Genomic DNA, 24,135 nt, shown 5'->3' on the forward strand with positions numbered 1-24,135 from the left:
CATTGCTTTTAATCCATGCATTAAGGCTGAGAATCCTACCAGATGCCATCTGCAGACACTGTATAGGAAAATATAAGATGGAGACAACTCAAAAATTCCTCCTTGACTGTACCGTGTTTGGAAGATCGAGCTGACGGAAATGGAAATTAAACGCATGTGCAAATTTTTTACTGGCTAGTAAGCGTTTTTGATAATTTGTGAGCTCCTTTCTATGGCCACACAAAGGACTACATATAGCAGTCCACGTACGATCTTTGATCAACCATATAAACTAACCACAAAATAATATTGGATGACCATATCTAACCTTTAAAGATATAAAGTGAAGGTGTACATCATATCATTGACGAATATGGAATATGTGAATCTTGGGTCTTCCATTTCACTCCTAAATCCCATCGACGGTCAGGCGTGTGACTGCACATGATAAGCTGATGGCCGCATTTGAAGAAAAATACGGAATTAAATCACTAAGACGATACGAGTACACTGTGTCACATGTCAGTGAAAGAATAAATCCATGAATTTTGCTTCGAATTGCTTCCCCCTTCACCTTATTCTCTAGATCTGGCTCTCAGCGACTATTTTATGTTCTCAGATCTTAAAAGGATACTCACTTGGAAGAAATTTTCGTCGAATGCAGAAGTGGTTTATTTCGAAGAAAGGGACAAATCGTACAACAAAAATGGTATCGAAGGATTGGAGTGTCACTATGATAAGTGCGTCACCCTTGAAGAAAATTATCTTGAATAAATAAAAAAAAAAAATGCCAAAAAAGTGTGTTTTGCTATGGTAGGCTGAGACTGTTCAAATAATATCTTCTATATATATAGACGTATTCATTTAAAAACATTAACAACAACAATTTAATGCTAAAATTCTATTTTCAATTTATTTATAGTTGCTCGGACAATCGAAACAGGAATTCACAAGCAAAGTTTGCCACTTGAAATGGATTTGCATTAAACGAGAACAAGTGAGCACACACACATAGATTGGGCTGACCCACTTCAAATGCGACAACAGCATTTTGGGTTTTACAAAACAAATCCTTGAAGCATGTAAATAGACATATACACACAGATACATAAATTCATTTTCATATACATATGAACATGAATAGATAGATATATGTACGAACATAGCTATATGCTTCTGCTTATGTACATATATGTAAATAATACCAAGTTTCATAGGTGTGCGCCAAAGGTGCTTTTCTCTAGAAAAAAGAAAAAAGTTTCGAAATTACCAGCTTACTACTACTTGTACATTTGCATTTGTGTACTTTACTCGCTTGGTTGGGAAAAAGTATAATTTGAGTGTGCAAACCAAATGAATATGTAATAGTTGCTACCTCTAAGTCTACACTAAGGTCATATGAAATACATGTGTGGTATGTGTTTGTGTGTGTGTTTGAGCGTTTTTCCACATTACCCTTTTATCAACGAATCTCAGTTGATTGCTTATTTGCTTCAGTGCATTCAATTTCGACTACTGACTCGCTTTATGTTTTACTTGTAGCTCCACTGATTTCCACTTGTTCTGCTAATATACAACTTTCGTACAAGTGCTCACTTTAAGGTAGTACTTAAAGATATAAAAAGCGATATTTTGCAATACCTCGACTCAGTAGCACCTCAACTGGTAGCTCAAGAGTCCCATATACATTTAGGTAAGTTTGGAAAAATATTTTTAAACGATTCGGAGGCAGTTAGGATGAGCTTTAGATAGTCCTATAAAGAAGCATAAACTTAGCTATTTTCATTTAATACTCTGAATTAGTACTTTTATAGGTAAGTCAAGTTTGAGTCATTGTGTGGGCAGTATCTTAGCGAGTTTGGTATGAATTTTTGGACTAAATACTTTTGGAGTTAAAAAATTAGTTACAAATTAATAAAAATTTTTAATTTCTGAGCATAATAAAATAAAAATGTTCCTTTTTCTGCAATTAAAGAAGGGTTATTTATTAAAAAATTTCATTTAATATTTTCCACCTCACATTTAAGAACCACCCTCACATGCAAAATTATAAGGTTAACTTAAATTTGGTATTCCAAAAGTATGCCAATTCAGCGCTAACAACCATACACACACATATTTGAACACACCTATTTGCAAGTACATAAATACCGTTGTTTCGGTGTAGTCAAATTGTGACCCGAAGCGTAAAAGGTTATACTCGTATGTGTCCCCTTGCGGGCCACCGGCGTCACCTGCGGGTTACTGAAACGAACACTGTGCACCTGTAGCAACACACACACCTGTGAAAATATAATAATTACTATTCATATATATGTTTCGTGCTAAAAGGACAACATCGCTTTGTACTTAAATATTTTGTGTAAATATATTACAATTAAAATTTTAAACGACAAAGCAAATGATTAATTTAGAGCGAGCATTATATTATATATGGAACATACTAAATCAGCAAGGGGCGGACCTTTTTGTGAAAGGGTTAAATTTACATGCCCTCAAGGCGTCGTTAGTTGGCTCGGTAACAGCCAAATAGGTAGGCTAGCGTCTCAATAGGAGGAGCTAGAAGAAATAAAAATAGGGTATTGCCGTTAACTAATGAATTATTGCGAGCGTCTTCATAGGAATGTAGGAGCTTGGCTTGCGTTGAGTTTGTATTATATAAAGGAAGGTATTATTGCATCATTATTTATTACCAAGAATATTTAATAAGGCAACTTGAATTACTTTTTGAGTGGCTTCCTAATATTTTTTTTGCACAAAATATCATCTTAATTTTTTTATATTGGGAGTTTCTATTTTGTTCGAAAAGGTCAGCTTTGTTGGTAGTTGTATACGTCATTAAGTGTATATAATAGAGTTAAGGTGAAGGAAGGGTCAAAGCACCAACAAAATTTACTCAATGTTGGCCAAAATCTTATTGGAAACAAAATAAACACAATCAAAGTTTTAAGTAGATTTTTCATAAAGTTTAGATTCAGTACTGGTATGTCAAATAATCTTACTCGCTTTGCCATTAATTATTTTCCTCAAAAGTAGTTAGAGTCTGAAAATTTTGTATTGACCTTATGATATCAATTATAAATTTTACTATTTTCAGAAACCTTCAGAGATCTTCAGAGACATAACATATCTGAGTATGTTCTCCATACAAAAATATTTCTTTATTATATCGTTGCATTTATATACTGTCGGCCGTAGACTAAATTATCGTATCCCTCGCCTTTTCTGAACGGACCCAGTATGTTTTACACCCTAAATGCCCTGGGATGTTAAATAAAAGCAGAATTGAGAAAAACCGCAGCCGAAAAAGCTGTAATACACTTCGAAGACGCATTGAGACGTTTGAAGAACATATTTGATGGAATAGGCCTTAGAAATGACAAAATATGTAACGCTTCATCAAAGAAATCGAAACATCTGATTACCGCTGTAAGTGGAAAGGAAATTAATAGTTACTTATGAAAAACTAAGATTCCAGGTTTCTCTTCTTGTTGCAGACTTTTTGTTATAGGTGATGATATGATGAAAATAATGATGAAGAAATAGGAACCTAATCGTCGCGATCTTATCTAGTTTAACTTACAATGACAGGGAGGTTAATACTAGTAGACTTATCACAACAGATTTTATCCTTGCATATGTTTCAACAGCTTGTTATGGGTTTTAGTTCAAAATCATCTAATATCAGCTAGTGATATGAATGTTCTTTTATAACCTTTTTTACTTCGGCTGTGACCCATCAATAATGCAAATAGTTGACAAGTGAGTTGAATTTTGCTGTTTTAACCTGCAGATAAGGCAGATCTTATATAGAATGGATCTACTGATACCCATAAGAAGTACGAATATCGTAGATGTTTAGCACAAGCTTCGGTTAGAGTAACAATTTTGGTAACAGAAGATATAAGTATGTACATAGTTCCATGTTGTACAAATTTCACTCATTCCCTTCATTAAAACAAAATAAATCAAATATAAATCAAGCGAGAGAGATTTATTTTCCCACACTCAACACATGTCTTTAGACGTCCGTCATATTCGCACTTAGCAGCCCTTATTGTTGTTTATAAGCCTAGCTAGCGTTTGGAATGCTCTTACTGAAGTCTTATTTCTGGTAAACGAACATTTTATATAGAGTATATACAGCCGCACATACACCAACATATATGTTAGTCCAGCGTGAAAGCTGTAGGTTGCATGGGTCGTTACGTTAATGGGCGCCAGCAATTCAAGTTAATTTATGTGCATGGCAACCCAGCAACAACAAACACCAAGCAACAGTAACGACAACAATGCAGGCAAGTATGACAAATAGCGCAAGCAGCCTCTTTTTATTATAAAGGAGCACTCACACTGGTATGGGTGTGTATATGAAATTTGCTAACGAACTCGCTTGAGCCTTACAACAAGCTGTTTGGCCAGTAAAAAGCGCACAATATGCGCCTTATAAAACTTGAAATAAACATAAAAAGTCACAGTAAGACACGGTAAGACACAAAGGCAGGAGATAATGAACCAAGAAAGTTGCAAAAAATAAAGAAAATTAGACACGGCGAAGAGCAGCAATCCTTCTACGACGACTAGGTGAAAGTTGGCGAAGAACTCGCACTTTTACAACTGGCAAATGGGTAATGGTGCAACAACAATAACAACAGGTAAACATAAAATAAATTTATTACACATAATTAAGCGTAATAAGAAAAATATGTATCTGCTAAATTAGAGGAGTCCAGTTTACGACTTACCTTTACTCTCAAAGCTGTTTCCGTAGATAAATTATTTTATTTTATTTTCACTAAATTCTTAGTCACTTTTGGTATTACTGAAGGATGCGAGAAATCTGTAAAAGTTCAAAAATGGAAAGGTAAATTTATTAACGCTTGTTTAGAATACCAAAAATACTTCTTATAGTTCTAGTTACTAAAATTTTTTATAAAAATATTGAAAATATGAATTAAAAACCAGCTTCAAGTATAATCAAGTTGAAGTTGAATCCAAACTCTCTCACACTCTCTTCGTACTATATGTTAGTATAGTGATATTTCTTTCGTCGTGAAAATTAATCTGCAATTCTCGTCAGCTTTATTTAATAACTTAAATTAACTTAACGTAAGGTAATGCCAGTTGGTTAAGTAATTGGATATCAAGGGAAGAGTCATACGTTTTGAAGTCAATGACATGGCGATTTCAAAAGAAAGCCAGCTTTGAAGACCTGGTGAAGACAGACTGGGTTTCGCCTGGAATCTCCAATTGGCGCCACGTAGCGAAAAGAAGACACGCTTGGCGCGCTGTTGTTAACTCGACTATAATCGCGTAAGCGGTGTCTACGCCAGTAAAGAAGAAGAACTTTGAAGTATGAAAAGCAAAGCTAATTCTAAATATTGATCTACTAGAAGGTGCTAAGAATATTTTTTTCAGTTTTTCAGTAATAAACCAATAAGACGGTAGTGTTGTGTTTCATTTATTAAAGTTTGTGCTTAATATTGAAAAAATTATCTGTTCAACCTCTTATAACTCCCACTAGCAGTAGCGCTACTTCTGGCTTTTCTTGGAAAACTACTTAGACATAATTTTACAGTTTGCTACATTTCAGCAACTCGAAAATTTTTAAATCGCATAATGTTCCCCAGAGCATCATTATTTTTTCAACCTAACGGTTGTGTGCAACAATTAAACGAGATCATATGTACGATTTATGTCAAAATATTTAGGTTGAAGAAATAATTTCCTACAAAATGTAATTTAGTGCTGGTGATCAGGCTAGGAGAGGTTCTAAGGCAGTTTGAAAATATTCGAAAGGTAGGCGTGGCCCGTATCTAATATCTTTAAAGCACAAAATCAAGAAAAGTCCTGGAGATTTTTCAACGAAACTAAAGGTAAGCAGACAATTATTCGGCCGAATACCGTGGCAAGGGTGAGCCGAAGCCGAAAAAACAACGTGATAGTAGGTCAAAAACCAAGATTATGTTGACAGTTTTCTTCGATTATCAAGGTGGAGTGTTCTCCAAATTCCTTTCGACCGCCCACACTGTCAACAAGTAAAACTATTCGAGTGTTAGGCGTCGTTTAGGCCTCTGTTAACGAATACTTTCGTTTAGGCCTCTGTTAACGAATAATTTCAAGTGAATTATGGCCCAACAACTCTTGGCATAAGTGTATAAGGGCCAAAGGAAATGGGCACGACATAAATTTTGAAGAATAAATTAAGTATTTTAAGATTATGAACAATGTCTTACTATTTTTTGCTCATAGCTATATGTACATCGTAGACCCTAAATGTTTCCTTCTGGGTGTTATCAACTTCCTGGCAATAATATTCCTTATTTAGGGAATAAAATTAATATATACTATACATTTGTATATTTTCAAAATTGCTAGCACTTTTAACTGAAAAATAATCAGCATCATCACGATGTTAAAATCATTTGTCCCTTGTCTAAACTGTGTTTTGTTTTTATCACTTTAAAGCCTATTTTAACCGTCTTATATACCTACATTATCTATATAAAAATTTTATATAATTGCATTTATATGGGCGTGCACGTCCTGTGTGAGCCCAAAACAAAAATACGCAATTGGAATTGCCTCTCAGGCAATGACAACAATCTTCAAGTAAACTTAATTAACTTGTATTTGTTTGGCTAGGATTTTGTTAACGTGTTTGTACAAGCACAATGATGATTATTTGTTTATTTCTTTATATACCCAGGGGTATTAAGCTCCGTTGTATGTGTGTATGTACATACATGAGATTGTGAGTGTGCTTAAACGAAAAGTAAGGAAGGCAGCAAGCGAGTGTCCTCGAAGTGGCATTCGCGCAGCTCAAGGCTGCTTTTCCTATATATCGTAAATAGCTTTTATATAATTATATGTATATGCGAGTATATATGTATTTGTATTTGTGTGTTAAGCAATTGGGTTATGGCCGCTTTAAAATAATGCCCTGAGGCGAAACGGCAACTAACTTGAACTTTCCGCTGCTTCAAGTAGGCATTTTTCACCCTAATGTATGGAGACAGAAAATGCTCATTTTATACTTACAATGAGGCAGGGAAATAAATACTTACGAAATGAAAGGGAAACTTGCCGTTTTATTTATTTATACTATAAGTAACTGCAATATGAGCTTGCTAGTTGTTAAAGCATTTAATTTTTTGAGTAAATAAAAGTTGGTATTATTGATATTAGCCTGAAGGTGGATGGTAAGTAACAAAGCTTTAATAACGATTTTGTGTTTTGGGTGGCTGAGAACAGAACGTCAATGGCAAATGCTTTTTAGAGTCTTTTTATCTAGAAACAAGGCAAACGAAGGAAACGTTCCTATCGTTAAAATAGGTCTTCAATAGGGTTACGTGGCTTTACGGGTTTGAAAAAATCGAACGCCAACACCTATAGCATTTTATCCTAAACTTTCAAGTTGATCCGAGTAATAGTTTCGAAGATACAACCAAGAGAACTTGTGCGCTCGAGACGACTAAGTACGCCGTCTTTAAACGCGTTTTTCTTCAAGCTGTGTTTTTGAAGTCGATTTCTCGAGAACTTTTCAAACGATCTTCATGAAATTTTACACAGGTCGTTAAAATATAATTCTGAAGGAATTGGACGAAGTACTCTTTTTCGACCACAACTATTTAAAAATAAAACGTTGTGAAATTTTCACTAAAAATTTTATTTTTTGGTAAAAATATCCGCCAAAATCCAGTTTACAGTTTTTTCTTTTTTTTTTTTTAGGAAATAAAATAAATATTGAGTATGGTATTTTTAAAATTATAGATAATCAGAAATATCAGGTAAGATTATGTTAAAGGTCTCTCCTAACAGATATCTCACTTGGACAGCTTACAGCCAGTCCGCTCTAATACCGAAAATTCCTATAAAATACTTAGATCATAAAAACTCACATAAATCGACAAAGCCCTTTTGGCTATTTAGAAATTTATTAAGGCATCTAATATCAGATGGAGGAGAAAGTGAGTAATTTTCCACCCCATTTTTTCTATACACAGGTCCATTGTTAGAACGCAAATTGGCAATGGAGATCCAGTTTCCATGCCGATATGAGCGTGGTAAGATTCTTGGCTAGTTCATGCAATTTTCAGCGATTTCGCTACGGTCGGGCACCCAAACGAGTATGAAAATGGCGTAGCTTGAGCTATGGAGAGTGAAGTTTGACGCTCCTTGACTAGCTCTGCATGGGAGCTCGACGAACCGTAATATCCTCTATTTGCACTTAAGAGCAGTAAGAGCAAGTTTATTGCTAATAGTAGCCTTCCGTTTGAGAAAGAATACGGCTCGGTTGCCTAAGGCTTAGCCTATTGAAAATCTCATTAGAGCAGACTGCTAGCGACTTCTCCTTGTCCAAATATCCCTTGTCGATATGTGAGCGGAAAAAGATCCGCCATGAGTTTCTTCTGTGAGCAGTGGTCAACGTTTTTCGGACAGCAGAAAATTTTATCGCGACCCTATTTGGACCCCTGCACATATCAGCCATTCACCTACCATACTGACGTGTGCTATACTATATGTGGAATGGCATAAAGTGTTACAGATAGTTTTAGTGTGCAGAGGAACGAAGACACCGGTGAGGGCCACTCCTTGGACTCTTTATCAAATTATAAAAAAAAAACAATTTTTATTCAAAATGTTACTTCTGTCGTGCCCTGACCGTAAGGAAATCTCACTAGGAAAACAATTTTCCTAAAAACATTAACTTCTTTGTTTTGAGCGATTTTGACCCCACAACTAGAAAGGTGAGCCCAAAAAGATTCCAGAACAAAATGATGCTAATTGATTTTTCAGAAGATCGATATTTTTGCTTTTCCAAGCCAAAATACAATGGTTTCTTCATAGAAAGCGGCTCAAATATATAATGTTCCGATCGATGTCAGCGACGTTTACTGTGTTATAGAAGGCCTGATATTTAGTGCAAATATAACGATCATCTAATAATAAGAGGGCGAATCGCAAGCTAAAATCGGTATATATAGTTATAAATTATAAAAATTTCTGTTCTCTCAAAACTCTACAAGTGGGAGAGCTCAATGCAAAAATTATTTCGACTTTGATTTGAAGAAATCATTTTACTGAATATTTCCGGGTATTGGTTTGTAATATCAATCAATTTAGGACTATTTTAATCGTCTTCAGCTCACCTTCATGGACCTTTCTACTTATTAAACATGTTTTTAGAATGAATAGTTTTATTTTAGGAAGTTGTACGCTCCTCCTGCCATATGAATTAAGTTTACTTCAACTAATATGCATCACTAACATGAATGAAGTCGATATTTTTCACAAGTGTGAAGCTGATTTTATAGACTATTTTTTAACTTTAAAGAATAGGCATTCGGTTTTCAGTGGTAAAGATAATTGGATATTAACTAACATATTGGATAGTCGAAAAAGTCTTTTCGTATTTTGTCAATAGATATCGTTGCAGTCGTATATCTTCCGTGCTACCAATCATATTGTGTCATACCATACAATGTTGGAAAGGTGAGGTTTCAAGCTTCATTTAAGTAAAATAAAAATAAAAATTTAAGTTCTCGCAAGTTGCAAAAAAGTTACAGCTGTTCAAAAGTGAGTGAAAATAATAAAGAAGATCGCTATATTTAGAAATTTTTCTATAAAAATGGGGAAGAATGCCATGTCAACCAAAATTCTACATATTTGTTTATTTATTAATTATAAAAAAAAAGGTTTGAATTTGATTAGAAATACGAAAAGACTTTTTCGACCACTCAATATATGTTCCAAAGCATTTAAGAAATTCTGATTTTGAGATTCTTTTGATTTTTTTTTTTTGAAAATAAATTTAATTACCACAATGTATGAGTGTAAATTTCAACACATTAAATATCTTTCAGTTTTTTATTTCACTATGCTCACACTCGGTTTTTGTGCATTGCGCGAACTCATAATTAACCGCATTACTCATACGCTCTGTTGACCCATTTAAGCACAAGATGGAGCACCACATATGCTCATATATTTTCCCTACTTTTGCTTTACATTTAAAATGAAAGCGCTGAAAAAAGCTTAGTGAAATATATCACATTCCTAAGGCTTTCACAGTATCTGCTTTCGTTTCTTCTCTCTTTCGTGTTTCGCAACACCCACAACAGTCAGTGGGAAATGTAGAAGATTTTCGTAAAAAATTCATTTAAGCCGCAGAAGGCAAGCGTAAAGCTTGTTGGGTATGCGAAATTCTTCAGCAATTTCTTTTTCAATCTTTTTTAGCGGTTTTTACTGTAGCCTCACATGTAACCTAGCGGTTTTCGTATGAAATTGTTGCATGTTGCACGTGTGTACAATAAAGAGTGAAGTCAAGAGACACACAAACTAATTTTGCTGCCGTGTGGCAAACACTCGGCTAAATTATATACACACAAGTGCTTAACGAGAACCGCAAGCGCAAACACGCACACACATACACACCTATATATAAAGTTAAATATATATGTTTATTTGTGGAAGAGTTCGTGTGTGTGGGTTTTTAATTCAGTTATCGGCTTACCCAGTTTGATGAGCTTGTCAAGCACTTTCTGGTATGCAAAGAAGTGGGTTAAGTGGATTTGCATTCCAACGTCTTGCGCCACAGCAAGCAAGCCTATGCTTATATAGTATACAAACACTATCATATACAATATATATTTCTATTTTGTTGCCACTATTTTTGTCATGCATTCTCGAGCTCGCTTTTGCACTTCTTATTTTTGTCATTTTTCCTAATTTTTTTGTTGTGCTTGCGTTTTGTTTATTTTGTTTGTTTTTCGTCACTTTTGTGCTATATTTTAGCCGGTGCTACGTGTGTTAGCCAGTTTTATTTTCTATTTTTGTTTACTTTTTCTTCAGAGTATTAGGTTTTATTTATTTTTTTTCAAATATTGACTCAAGTTATTCAGTTTCGGTAACGTACAAATTGGCGCACACTTGCATGTCTTCATATGTCGAGGCTAATTTCAGAAAAATATGCATGGCTTTGTGACTAAATTGACACCCACATGCCAATTTTGTGTTTTCTTTTATTTTCAAGCTAACCTAAAATGAACTCTGCTCTGCACGGACTTGTGACTGGTTTTTTATGTCAAGCAGTCATTATTATTGAGCAGCTGGGAGTTGCTCTTAAAGTGTGCTGGAATTAAATATATTAAATTTTGAGAATTACACTGCGACCCGTGGTCTATAGTGCCCTCTCTGGGGCTTAGCAGCCGATTACTTTCTGGCGCCTTTCTGGATGTTGGGTTTCCATGAGAGCTTCCTCTCTAGGACGAGCTCTAGGTACATAGTTTTGGCAGTAGGCCAAAAACGCATTAATCTTACTGATGTTAGCTGCGCTTGAATAAAACCAGTTCGGTCTTGCTGAAATTTATGAATAGGCAAAGACTAAAATCAACATGAAGATGCTTTCATACTCTCATGTGCTTTAATAAATGCACCTGCAAAGGGTATTGTAGCTTAGGTGAGGGCAAAGTTAACAATTTTGTTGTTTTTGTTAGGAAGGGATGAAAATATGTAATCTTCAACTTCCCCAAAACCACATTTACTAAGTGTATCCATACTAATTTCTCACTTCTATGTATGGCTAAATGCAATGCCTCTCTGTCATGGTTTTCATTTCCAGATATTTGTGTTCTCGAGAAGATTAAAGCATTGTAATAAAACTATGAACAAAAAGTACATTTCTTGTTTGCATTTTGATGATATTTCAAAAATATTTGACAAAAGTATTATATTTTATATTTGCAAAAACCTAAGAAAATTCTTTGACTAAAGCCAAAGTTTTAGTTGATGGTTTATCAACCAAATAGATATGTGTTCGTAAGAAATATTAAAAGCAAATGTCTAAGAAATTGCTCGGGTATGGCTTTTCTGTAAACAAAAGTGCACACACAACAAAGAAATGAATAAATAAGAAATAAATTTCACAGTTTCATAAATCTATCTTAAATATGCAAGTTTTCGTATTTTTAATAACTAAAGCAATAGTTTTTCTTTCAGTTATATACCAGTTATATTTTCACGTATATATAACTTTTATTTCAGTTATTTAGCAGTTATATTTCCACGTGGTCACATAGGTTTACGTATTTACCTCGGTTTGCATTTAAAATAAAAAAACAGTTATTTGCACATTGTACTCTCATGGCCTAAATTCTCCACAATCTGCTTATATAATTCTCACACAATCCTCTTCTTCTTCTTCTTGTGCGCCATTTGTGTGTAATCGAAGTTTCGAAAAGTCAATAAACTTTGGCTTTTAAATGTGTCTTCAGTTGCTGCACATCAATGAATTTCGCCATTAATTTGCGTTCACATAAATGTTGCAATTTATGCGGTTGTAAAAGTAAAATGTTTCTCATAATTTCCTGTCACTTGCAAGTAGCACTCAAGTGACTTTGTAAGTGTAATAAAATTTATCGATTTTTTAAGCTTTGCTTTAATGATTTTTTAATTCTTTTGCACAGAGTTATTGAAGCTTAAATTTTTTGTGAGTTTGTGAACAATATTGAATTTAAGATGAGACTAAAATCTCAATAGAAATATAATTCGCTTTAAAATAGTTGAGGGAGGAAGAGTTGAGTTGACTATATTGTAGTCTTCCATTACATGAGAATGTAATCACATGAATGTTGGAATTTAAGAGAAAAATGATTGTCTGTATTACTTTTCTTCAAAAAACCAAGGAAAAAAGGTAACTTTGGCTGCACCAGAACCATAATATTCATCATAAATACAAAAAATTCTTGACCAGATGTTAGTTTCGATCGGTCAATTTGAATGTCAGCTATAATTATTAGTGGTCCGATAGCAGCGGATCCGACAATGAATCAGGTTATTGAGGAGAAAAAAACGTGACCAAAATTTATATCAATATCTCAAAACAGCAATATCTAGTTCGCATGTAATATAAACAGGAAAACGGACATGGCTAAATCACCTCAGTTCTTCACGCTGATCATTTCTATATGCTGTATGGGGTCTTCAACATTTCCTTTTTGGTGCTATAGACATCGTGCAAGGTATCGTTCAGTGTATAACACATCGAGCTTGCCTAGAATTCTTAGCGAGTCTTTTTTTGTAGGATAGAAGTTACTTGTCCAAAAATGTGTTAAGGAAGCACGCAACTGAAAGAATATCAAAAAGTAGTAAGCCAAGGAACAATATTAGGTCATCGGTAGGTCATTTTATTGGCCCAATTTGCAAATCAACTTATTTATGTTAAATAAATATACATAAATAAACTCAAATATTTATACCAAAGAACCGCTTTTCGGTAATACCAGCTTGAGCTCTGCATTGTTAGTTAGAAGAAGTTAGTCAATGACTGTCTTGCATCAGGCGACTTCACTTGTTCGATGTCTTCGTCAACATTCACATTGGAAGCGATTTGAGCCTTCGTTGTCTTGTTACATTCTAACGCTCGATATATGACCTTTTTCGTTTAAACTCTCAACGGTGGTACCTATCGCCTAAAGTAGACTGCAGGAGATCCAACAAACTACTTGCTCCTAAGAGGGTATTTTCGATCAATACTCCGCAGTAGTAGGAGGGGTTGTCACAATGAGTCGGCGTCTTTAGCTGTCCATTTAGCAGCTCTTAAGTCAACTAAGCTTATAAAAAGAAAACTGATGTGCCGAAAAGACTCTATGTAAATATGTAGGAAAGTCTTAGACTTTGGTATTTATCAGTAATTTAAAGAAAAAACAAACATTTTGGAATCCGATATGGTTACGTCGGGTTGAGCTTTATTTCTGATACAGAAATCACAATTGGACTACTCTATGAAGTCCTTTGTGAAACCATAAAAATTTTACTTCTGCATTCGATCTGATAAGTCAGCAAAGAAGTCAGCCACTTTTCTAAAGTAGAATATACTCCGGAGAGTAAATTGATAACGATACCGTAAACATAAAAACCTGGATTGAAAAATAATACAATAGATGAAAAACCTTAAACTGAAGTTGATAGAGATTTCCTGAGAATATACCCATCTATCAACTTTCCTTCCAAGCTTTGACTGATCGAGAAAGAAGCTCACTACCCCTCCTCTCTAAGGGCTTCTACCCGCCCACAACTCCCTTACTGGTATGTGCGCGGAGAAAAAGCAGCCAGAGTTTGGTTTGAGGACTCTCTGCTCCAAAATATTTGGTATAAAGACAAAGCTTGTAAGCAGATAAGAATGTTTAGATATGTGATTATTTGGAAACGCAGATTCTCTGAGTATAAGTATTTTTCCACCGCAAAAAAATCATGGATCATATGGATTTGACTATGGTCTCGTATAGCCAGCTCTCCTTGATTACAGGCTTTCATGAAAGCTTTCTATCTAGGCAGCCTTAAATACTTCACTTAATCCGCAAGTTGCAGGTACGCGATAAATAAAAACATCGCAGTTTTATTTGAGTGAATGGTAAAGCCACTTTTAGTCGCCCGATTAGTAACGGCGATGTGATACCCTTGCTTCAACTCACGATCCTCAATTATATTTAGCAGGTTGTTGACGACCTGATCCATAGAAGAGGAGAAAGAACATGCCCTTGCCCCTTCCCTATTCCATCATGATCGCTCTGCCGCACTGAAATCTAGAAGAATATATGGTGTGGTGGTTAGATTTTACCCCAAAAATGTGCAGAGCATCCGGCAATATGCCACTGATAGCTCTCTCAATATCTAGGAAAGCCCCAACAGCGAATTCCTCAAGCGTTAGGATTTCCTCAAGCCATCAAACGAGAGCAGGTAATGCAATATCCGTCAGTAATAACAGATAGAATAGAGAATGTTATGATTTAACAGCACTGTCCGGTTATTTGGCCAGTTCGACAGTAATTTACACTAACTAAAGATACCAATTTGCCTATCAATTCGCTCCTGAAGACTCGTCTTATTTTCAATATACTATGTAACAAATACACATGGAAATATATCCACTTTATACTAAAACAGACAACGATGAGGAAAATAGCTTTTCTTAGATACCATTTTGGCTTATACCTGTATTCGAAAAGGCGATCTTATGTAGGGACTAAGCTGCAGCGGAAATATGCTGTAAATAGACACTAAGTTGTCGTCGGTATATCTATCTGTCAATCTGTATATTAATGCAAATAAACCGATCAAGTTCTTGTATGAATGAATGTGTTGTATTGGAGAAGGATGTTGTAGCTCTGGTTCAACTGGATGGAAATAGAAAGTTTGGTGGATTTATGAGAATTTATTGGCATATTATGTATCTATATTGAGGCTAAAACTGTAAGATAAGAAACGACCACGAATGTCATTAAAAACTAAATGGTAATAAATGCTTTAAAGGAGCTACCGATTGCTCAGCATATGAATACATAAGTTGCTTTCTCAACCAAGTCAATGCTGTGCATCACACTACAAAAAAATAATCAATTACTCACAATGCAGCAATTGATTCATTACATAACTGCAAACGCAGCAAATAGCAGAAAATCAATTACTTCCACTACAACAAATTATGCTTTCCTTTTTGCCATTAGTCTGGCAACAACATCCATTCACAAATATTGGCACTACAAATTGAAAAATCACCAATGGAAACACAATGAATTATTATTTTCATTTTATTTGCTTACAATTTGCTCAAGCAAAAGTTTTCAATGCTTTTTTCTACGCCACAATTCGTCTGGATTTTGCTAGTTTCTCGCAACTTTTTTTTAAATTTTTTGTTGAATATCGCAATTTGCTGCTGCAGCTGTTGTTGCAGCAATTACTTCATTCATCATGCTCTCGATCATGTGCAGCACGGCGTGGTAATCATCATTTTCATTGCCATTGCAGAGAAGAAAGGCGAACGAAGTAAAGTTAAACACGAAAAAATTTGCAACTGAAGAGAAATATTTAAAAGAAAAGGAGATTGGCAAGCAAATAACAGTACTTGCATAATTACAGATTGCCAGATTACAAACTTGTCAGTTGGTCTGATTGCTGGCACTTTTCGATTGCTTGTGAAATTATTTCTTTGCAGCAGTTTTGTTGTTATGCGAGAGTCGAAAATATTTTCTGCCGGAAAGACTAACTTGCTGGTACAATACGCACTCTATACATATGTTGACATACATATGTATTTTAGAAAATAATAAAATCTCGCCAGAGAGCAAAATCCAATGTGCTCATACTGATATTTAATATTTATTTTTTTCTGTGTTTATATTTGTTGTTGAAGATAATTACATTTTTCCAGCAATTCTTTGCAGTTTTACGATTTGCTTCTAAGAAACAGATAGCAAATGAACATTTCTTCCCGGAAATGTAAATGCAGGAAAATGCAGATGAATGAACACACAGACACACAAATATATATTCAAGTACTTGTAGTTTTCCCGAAATTTACGAAATTTTACAGATTTGTTCTTATTGCTCGCTTTACATGATTTTGAAATTGTTTGCATATTTCGATGGGATGTTCATTAATACCTTAATAATCCCAGTTATCATGAAAAATTATTCATACTTGACCCACTTTGTTCTCTTGTCGAAATAATTCTTCGAAATTAATACTAATTGATGCATTTTCGTTAGAAATTTCGGACTGATAACCGATGAGCTGACGAGAAAAACAGAAATAAGCGGAAGTGCAAGTGTGTTAAAGGTCGAATGTTAATAGTCTGTTAAAGGAGCTACGAACTATGTTAAACTGTGTTAATTTTGTAGCTTACTCCACCTTAAATTGGAAGCTTTTAGCACAAAATTCCCAAAAATTTGTTAATTCAGAGGCAAATTTATTGCACTCAAAATTCTTATAAAGAAGTGCTAGGAGACTTTCTCGTCTTGACTTGAAGATATTTAACATGTGGATGAGAGATTTAAATAATATAATATTTATTCATTAATCAATATACGAATACTTCAACGTACACTAGAAAAAACTACTTTTAAAGAGCAGGTATCAATACTGTCACCTGCCATTATCAAAATCGTTTGTGAAAATTTAAAAGCTATGGTGAACTTGCCTAGTCCATTCGAGCCCTGATCTGAAAATTTTACAATAAGCAGACTTCATACACAATATAGTTATCTCTAATTTTAGGTTCTTAGGTTGCTAGATAAATGACTCCAGTACCATATCGATGACCTTGAGATTCCTTTCTTTAGCAACCAATATCCATTCGAATAGTAGAAATAGCTCCCTAGTAATATAAGGTCCCTTTATCTTGAAAACTTGTTTACTGTGCCAAAACTAAGCAGGTTTGATTTCTATTGTCGTTGGTGCAATTCAGAGGTCTACGTGTTTTTGGATTTCAAAAATTTTTTTTAATAGAATATATTTCAGAAATCACCTACTTTAATAACAAAAATCGTGAATCCTGGAAACATCGTTTTCAAATTCGATGGTCGCGATTTCTAAGAAACTAGTGACGCCATCTTATTGAAAATTTTCACAGTTTTTAAAATACAAGGTGGGTTCCAAAGTAAATAGGACTTTTTGAATCTAACACCCCTGGTGAATCTGCTATCTTTCCAAAACATCGATTTATCGTATTTTGAGCGAACATTTGGGCTTACGAAAGGTGTGCAAATTGACTGACGTTTAAAAATTGCTCAGAATCCAACATTCGAAGGACATCATTGTGTGTATAAAGATCACATTTTAACCATTAACCACTCCCCGTATTCACCTTATATGACACCGTGCGACTTTTTCGTTTTCCAAAAAATGCATTTGCCCATGAAATGAAAGCTTTATGCAGACGTAGAGGCCATTCAAATGGCTTGCACCGGCATACTGGCAGCCATATCGGCCAATGACCTAAAAAACTCGTTCCACATGCTTCCAAAAAGCTGTATTGAAGCAGAAGGAGACTATTTTGAATAAAATAAATTGATTTTGCCAAAAAAAAACATTTTCTCGGTTTTTTTTTAAGTCCTGTTTACTTTGGAACACATCTTGTATGTAGGATGACTACGTAATTGATGGAGAGAATTCCTTTTTGTTTATAACAAATTTTTATAAGGAAATGTATGGTTATAATAAGACTTAAAATCATATTGCTTTATTTGCAACGTTTCCAAGTTCCTCGCCTATGCATGATCTATAGATAGATATGAAATAATTATAGCTTTGCACTGCAACCTACGATATATTATGCCTTCTCCTGTATCATAGCCTATACTAAGCTACTAATCGATGAAATTTGACTTTTTGATGTGAGCTGAATTCTTCGTCTGTTATACTGACAACAGCGAGGAGAAGTTTTTAGGCGGTGCCTCCGGAAGACAGCTGCCAGTGGCTGAATTTCGAAACACAAACTACTATTCAAATGTTGGTTTGTGATATGATCGAAATTTTTAATGAATAATTATATTTATTATAAAATAAAATTGTGTGAAAACAGGCTCTTTTTCACCGGCAATACATATGTAACTTTACATAGGGGACTCCACAAATCGATACCATGATAACATAAGATCTCAATATTTCTTATGGATCGACTCAATACATTTCGATTCATAGCTTTAGTATGAAATGTGTCAAATATATACAAGTACAAATAGACCTCTTTTAAAAAATGTCGATTAGAGGTATCAAAAGAGATCGACGCTGAGAGGCCCTGGCGAAGAATCGTGGGTTTCAAAATATAACCCCAAAACTCTCCAGCAATCCATTGAATGTCCATGTCATCTCTCTATATTGAAAGGAAGCCCAAAGTTAAAAATGATTTCAAAAAATATTTCAGCAACAGAGAACCGCTCAAGAATAACTTTTAGGGAACATAGAATAAGTGGCATGGATATTTTTGAACTACGTAAGCATTTACGTCGTTTGTTTTCTTCACTTTTAAGATAAGACAAATAGGCCAAGGGATTTACGAGGATTGCAACTCAACTTTCCAACATAAAGAGCAAAAGATCATGCAATAAATCCAGTCAAACATGCTGCCACTATCAAAACCGACACAAAATATTGGGTGATTGGGTGGAAAAAACATTTCGACTGCAGATGTTTTTTGACTTAATTAAAAAATTCGAAATGGAATTATACAATTAGTTGCGCAATCTTTCAAAGATATAATTTTATTTTATACCTTTCTGTATGGAAATATTTCGTGTTATAGTTTGAGGAAAAACTAACCACTTTTCATCAAACAATTTGATGAATGACACAAACAAACCAAAATATTTAATTACATTTACAAAAATTAAATAAATTAAACTGAGAGTAGATCATTAAACTATATTAAATAAATTGCCAGGCACTCATTTCGGTTTACGGGTAGGAATTCAAATAGCATTTACTAATAAGAAAGGAAGGAGAAGACAAGAATTTCTGGCCGCACATAACCTAAAATGTCAAAGTAACATGCCTACAGTAGAATAGCCATTGTCAAAGTAGAATATGTTAAACGAGCAACCGCAGAGAGGCCAAACGTGTAATTGCTCAGCTGTGGCAAGCACTTAACAAATTTACCAACTACCGGACCCCATGGCTGACCGATTCCTGGAGACTGCAGCAAGCATGTTAAAACTCACACGCATGTAATTGCAGCACGCACACACATACACTCTGATATATGTGTGTGTGTGACATGTGGCTGAGCATATAATAAATGCTAAAAGACTGTTGTGTGTGCACTCGAAGTGACTTGCCTCAACAAATGTCTGTCATTATTGTCACTTGCCTTATAAAAGCGAAGAAGCGGAATGCACGTACACACATATACATATATATATATATATATATGTATGTGTGTGTGTTTGTGCTAAAATCCAAAACCCAAATACACGAAGCGCCCTGAGGATAAAAGTCAGCAACAGATATGCGCGTACGAGAAGCAAGAAGATGAAGCCAGAAGAAGCAAGCAAAGCCAGCAGCTGGCTCAAAAGTGAAATAGTGGCAAGAAAAAGTAAGACATACAACAGTTAGATAAATAAATAAAACTGGTGGCAAAGTGTAAAAGCATAAACTCTGAGTTACAGTAAACTTCTGAGTTTTTATGTGTGTGTGTGTATGTGCTCTTTACATGACTTGAGAAAACTTAATATTGTGGGTGCCATGAGAATATTCACAGTTTATGAGGCACACTGCAGCGGACAGCAGTGTGAGAGAAAGAGCCAGTGAGCGAGAACAAGATAAAGTTGAATAGTTCGCAAACAATGGTGAACAACAACACAATGATACTTAGAGCATTACATATCTATGGGTGTGTGTGCCCAGATACCACTACAAATACAACAATGTCAGAAAAGTAGTAACAAAAGTAACAACGGTAAAAGAACATGGGCAGTTGCATGCACTTGATGCACACGTGACACACGTGAAATAAAATATATGTTCGAGTGTGTGTGTGTGTGGCAGTTAAAATGAGTGAGCGCTACACGAGCGTACAAAGCAATGCAATTAGTGCAGGTAATGAAACCGGTTTGGATGCCGTTAAGTAAAAACTTTCAAAGCAAAGTGAATAGTGGCAACAACAACAAAACAACCGTTAACTGCGTTTGCACTAAAGTTTTGATACCGTCCACAAATAAGAAAGTTTCCATATTGAATTTTTAGCAGTTAGCTTGTATGACAGCTATAAGTTATAGTCATCTGATCTGAGTAATTTCGCATATTATACCACTACTTTGGAAAATAATAATGCAAAATTTTGTGGCGATATCTTTTCAAATAAAAAAGTTTTGCATACAAAATCTTTATTATGTACGCGCAGTTTGTATGACAGCTATATGCTATAGTGATCCGATTTTAACAATTTGTTCAGTGATTTATAGCATTGTTATTTTTATTAATTCCTGCTTAATTTGGCGAAGATATCTTTTCAACAGAAAGAAGTTGTCCATACAAGCACTCTATTTCGATAGTTCAGTTTGTATGGCAGCTATATGTTATGTTCGATATCGACGTTTCCAACAATTAAGTAGTTACTTGTGGAGAAAAAGACGTCTGCAAAATTTCAGATCGATATCTCAAAAACTAGACTAGTTCGCTTAGATACAGACCGATATGGCCTAAATCGATTAAGCTCTCAACGCTGATCTTTTATATATGTACATATTTTGGAGGCTCTTCTACTTGTTGCAAGAAACTTCGTAGGAAACTTAAAATAACCTATTCAGGGTATAAAAACTGAGCTGCAATAAAACTGCATGCAACACAAGAGCTTTTATGTCTGTGTGCGCGTGCAAGTTGTTGCCCATTTAAGAGATACAAGCACTCAAATTGCTCAACCTGCTGTTGTTCGGCGCATTTTATGAGTGTACGGCAAAGATATTTGAGTTTTGAAAGAAATAAATGTAGTTGTAGTAGAATAAGAAAAAGGAAAAGAACCCGTGTAATAACAACAAAAACGACAGCAATGATCGTAAGAAGTCAAAAGAGTTTACCTGCTTGGAGTATACAGTGATTTCGAAGGAAACTTTGTAGGCCAAGAAACACACACATGCATATATATAACAACAACAATAAAAAAACTTCATAACACTGTTAGTGTATAAAAACATATGTTTGTAGCTGTAATATTTGCTTGCATTTTGACTATATGAGTATATGGAAAATTTCAGTCCTTTGCAACGCTTGCTCAAGGCGCAGTCATTGCTGCTCGTGCAACTTTTTCAAACATATTAGTTGCGAAATTTCTCTCACGGTATACTCGAAATAGTTAAATTAATTTAAACCTTTGCTGGCACATTCACTCATTTGAAATTTTAGCAGAGCTACTAGCTAGGATCTTCAAGCTGCCAAGCATTTTTTTACTTGATTAAGGCGTGAGTTCATTTCGTATTGCTGCTAATTGCATACATACTGTAGCTTTTTATTAAAAAATATCGGATATAAGAGGTCTTGTAATTATAATGCATGGCTTTTCTGCTGAAATGCTCAGCTTCAGAAAGTTTTGTAGTTGCTGAAATAAAAAAAAACTGTTTTTCAAGCACCCAGCTCATTGCATATTACTATATGCCAAAAACTAGAGAAAATGGAAAGCTACGGACTTTGTGGTTTTTTATTCATAAACCTTCTTTTCAATGACTTTATTGAAGTATCATGATACAATGGTAGTTCATTAATGTCTACATGGATCCAAATATATTACTTGTATCTAAAAGTAAGAGATTTGTTTGTAGCATATTGCAATTCTCACTAATATAAACTCCCTTTACTACCTAACACTGCTTAATTTGTTGACTTCAGTATGCTATGGTTCCCAGAATGAAGTTATTTCGCGTAAAGCAATATTTTCGGAAGCAAAGGTCAATGATTGGACACCAATAAATGAGGTAGATAGTTTAAGCATTATCTTGTAATTGGAAGAAAAATGAGTAATCAGGACCGGAAAATAGCCAACAATTTTTATTACTGAGCCAGAGATTTTAAATAAATATACGTAAATAGTATATTCGGTTGGAAAAGAGTGGTTAATCTTTGATGATGGATTTTCCAGAACCACGTTTATCTTGTTATTGGACACTGTGAAGGACAAAATAGGTAAAAATTGGTTGAGTTTGAAGCAAAAGAAAGTACTGTTTCACTTTGACCATACGCCGTGTCACAAGTCAATGAAAATGATGGAAAAAGTCCAAGAATTGAGCTTCGAAATACTTCCGCATTCACGGTATTCTCTCTTTGGGGGCCATCCAGTGACTATTTTCTGTTCTCAGGTATAGAAAGAAAGTTCGCTGGGAAGAAATTTAAATCGAACGGGAACCGGTCGCCAAAATTAAGGGCTATTTGGAAGCAAAGAACAAATCGTACTACAAAAAGTTGGAGATTTTCCTTGAAGGAAACTGTGTTGACCAAGAAACACGAATTTTGTCAAAAAACAGTGTTTTACTATGGTAGGCCTTCAAATTCACCTGGTAGCCATTCTCATGTTCGGTTGCCAAAATGCACAGCTAATTTATCAAGATAATTTGTTGGTGGGTAGTTAGTTACAATTCTTATGTATTATCTTATGGGTTTACTTCACTCTAGTGGACTTTTGACACATTTTCCATCCTTGCAATGAAAATCATCAGGAACAGCATTATATTCGGATATCAAAAAAATACAAATTTACAGGAGGGGAACAATCGATGCACCCAACCGGAACTCCTACTTATTCTAAATAGACTCTGACATATCGAACATATCTCCAGCGTGCAAGGAGTCCGCCTAACACTCTTCTCCCTATGGCCCGACCCGACAACTTATCTAATACCTACCATCCTAACGGCGTTAGGTACCCGTTACAACAACAACAACCGTAAACAGACAAAGATTATCCCACTTATACTTGAAATTTAAAGACTTGAAGGCTTCGCGCTTTCTGAGCAAAAGAGTTCCAACTTAGAAATCGGTTTCCTTTTCCTCTTTGAGTCGATTATCTAAAGACGGCATGAGTCTATTAACAATCGTTAAGGAAAATTACGAGAAACTTCTTCGGCTAATGGTAAAAGCCATGATAGTTCAAAATTGATTGATTTCATTTATAAGGATGAGGATGATAATTCAGTGGAATTGCTTACAAAAATCTTTACTAAATAAAGCCTTAGCTGGTAGACAATTTATTCAACCGTAGCTCGCTCAAAGGAGTATTAGTAGCCCGTCTGTAAACCTCTCTGCAAAGGATTAATATTCGAAAAGCGCTTTGATTGAAATTAACAGCCATGATTTTGGATATTTTCAATCAAGTTCTATAATAACTGTCTTTTTAGTCATCAAAAGTCATTAATTTGAGATTTACATGATTTCCATTTGTGCCATAAATATTACAATCTTTCAATTACAAACAGAAAATGATGCACCGTTAATAGCAAATCACTAAGACTAATGGAATTTAAGCTCATTAATAATATTTAAAACATTTCTGCGTAAACGCGACACCCTTAAAATTTTAATGACTCATTTTCCATTTTAATGAAGTCTGTGACGAGACTGTCGACGATTTTAACTGCAGCAACTGATTCAGTCATGTATTTATGTATGAGCATATGACATATATTGGAAACTGCCCTATGGATGATTTACAGCATTCCTTCTGAGTAATTTGCTAACTTTATTAAAGATTGATGCTATAACTGTGCTGGTATATCAAAAATTGATTTAAGAAATTTTATTTAAGAAAGAAAAAGTGATGGAGATTCCTGAGAATATATCCATCTTCCAACCTTCCTCCCAAGCTTTGACCGATCGAGAAAGAAACTCACTACCCC

The 24,135-nt window shown here is 34.8% G+C and overlaps 1 protein-coding gene across 2 annotated transcripts in view; it reads right to left on the reverse strand.

The window, feature by feature from the left end:
• Positions 1 to 24,135, reverse strand: part of LOC105223586 (uncharacterized) — a 397,941-nt gene that overhangs the window by 148,935 nt on the left and 224,871 nt on the right. For both annotated transcript variants that reach the window (XM_049454378.1, XM_049454377.1), the window contains exon 3: positions 4,725 to 4,819. The gene's annotated coding sequence lies outside the window, so the exon portion shown is untranslated. The remainder of the gene's footprint in view (positions 1 to 4,724; positions 4,820 to 24,135) is intronic.

Source organism: Bactrocera dorsalis, chromosome 4, assembly GCF_023373825.1.
Source record: "Bactrocera dorsalis isolate Fly_Bdor chromosome 4, ASM2337382v1, whole genome shotgun sequence".
Taxonomy (NCBI): domain Eukaryota; kingdom Metazoa; phylum Arthropoda; class Insecta; order Diptera; family Tephritidae; genus Bactrocera; species Bactrocera dorsalis.